Genomic DNA, 1,656 nt, shown 5'->3' with positions numbered 1-1,656 from the left:
ACAGAAAAGTTTTTATCAGTGATTGCTTGCAACGGGCAATTAAGGTAGACACTGAACTAAATTTAGAATGTATTATTCACAACTACAGTCTAAGAATTTATACTCTGAAAATTAATAAAACAGATAAGCAAAGGACAAACCATATAACAATAGAAAAGAGCAATCTAGAACTACTGTATATAGTAAAGAATTAACATCAAACACATCAAAGTCAGTGCAATTCAAGGATAAAGGCATCACTGGGTGACGAGCAGTGCCTAGTATGTATTTGTTATAGGGGTTCCAAGTTCAGGGAAACTGTCATCGGTCAACTAGGGAGGGTGGGTCTCTTCTGACTTCTCTCATCCTCTCCTTTTCCATCCTCCACACATGTGCCCCACTCCAGGCTTTTTCTCTTCCAAGCAACATAAGCCTCACTAATGCTTGAAATCAGAGGAGTTTTTACTTTGTGTTAGTACTTAGTTCTCAATAAGTGGACCTTTACCCAGCATCAGCAGGAACCACCCTCAGGAGCCACTTTGTGCTGCCTGGCACGTCCACAGCAATTAGAGCAAAAGGACAGAGTTAAGGAAACTCTTTGAGGAAAATTTTCCCCACCCAGCTTTGGCAGGGTCACCTGGGAGCCCTCTCATCAGTATTGATATTCACTGTGGTACCCGCTTTGTTCCACTAGCACCATTTACTGAGCTTCCTCTGTGTTCAGTTCCTATAAAAGAAAGGAAGCCCTTGCCTCAAAGTGCTCTCAATTTATTTATTTATTTTTACTATTTTTTAATTTTTGAGATGGAGTCTCACTCTGTCCCCCAGGCTGGAGTGCAATGGTGTGATCTCGGCTCACTGCAACCTCCACCTCCCAGGTTCAAGAGATTCTCCTGCCTCAGCCTCCCTAGAAGCCGGGATTACAGGGGCCTGCCATCACGCCCAGCTAATTTTTGTATTTTTAGTAGAGATGGGGTTTCACTATGTTGGTCAGGCTGGTCTCCAACTCCTGACCTCAGGTGATCCCCCACCTCGGCCTCCCAAAGTGCTGGGATTACAGGCGTGAGCTACTGCACCCGGCTGTGCTCTCAATTTAAATGCATTTGCACATTCAGCAAGACTCATAAATGTCTTACCTAGCTGAATCAATATCAGAAAGGCCTCAAGGATTTTGCAGTTTGATATCACCGTCATAAAAATTGTTTCAATGTAGAAAAAAAGGTTAACATATTTCATACATATCATTAAGAAATGTACATGGGCTGGATGCAGTGGCTCACCCTGGGCAGCATGGTGAAACCCCATCTCTACTAAAAATACAAAAGTTACCCAGGCGTGGTGGCATGTGCCTGTAATCCCAGCTACTCAGGGAGGCAGGAGAATTGCTTGAACCCAGGAGGCAGAGGTTGCAGTGAGCTGAGATCGCACCGCTGCCCTCCAGCCTGGGTGACAGAGTGAGACTCTGTCTCAAAAAAACGAAACGAAAAGTGGCCGGGCGCGGTGGCTCACGCCTGTAATCCCAGCACTTTGGGAGGCTGAGGCAGGCGGATCATGAGGTCAGGAGTTCGAGACCAGCCTGGCCAACATGGTGAAACCGCATCTCTTCTAAAATAAAAAATATATAAAAATTAGTCTGGTGTGGTGGCCCACACCTGTAATCCCAGCTACTCAGGAGGC

This window comes from Pongo abelii, chromosome 10, assembly GCF_028885655.2.
Source record: "Pongo abelii isolate AG06213 chromosome 10, NHGRI_mPonAbe1-v2.0_pri, whole genome shotgun sequence".
Classification (NCBI taxonomy): domain Eukaryota; kingdom Metazoa; phylum Chordata; class Mammalia; order Primates; family Hominidae; genus Pongo; species Pongo abelii.
This window is presented reverse-complemented; position numbering follows the sequence as displayed.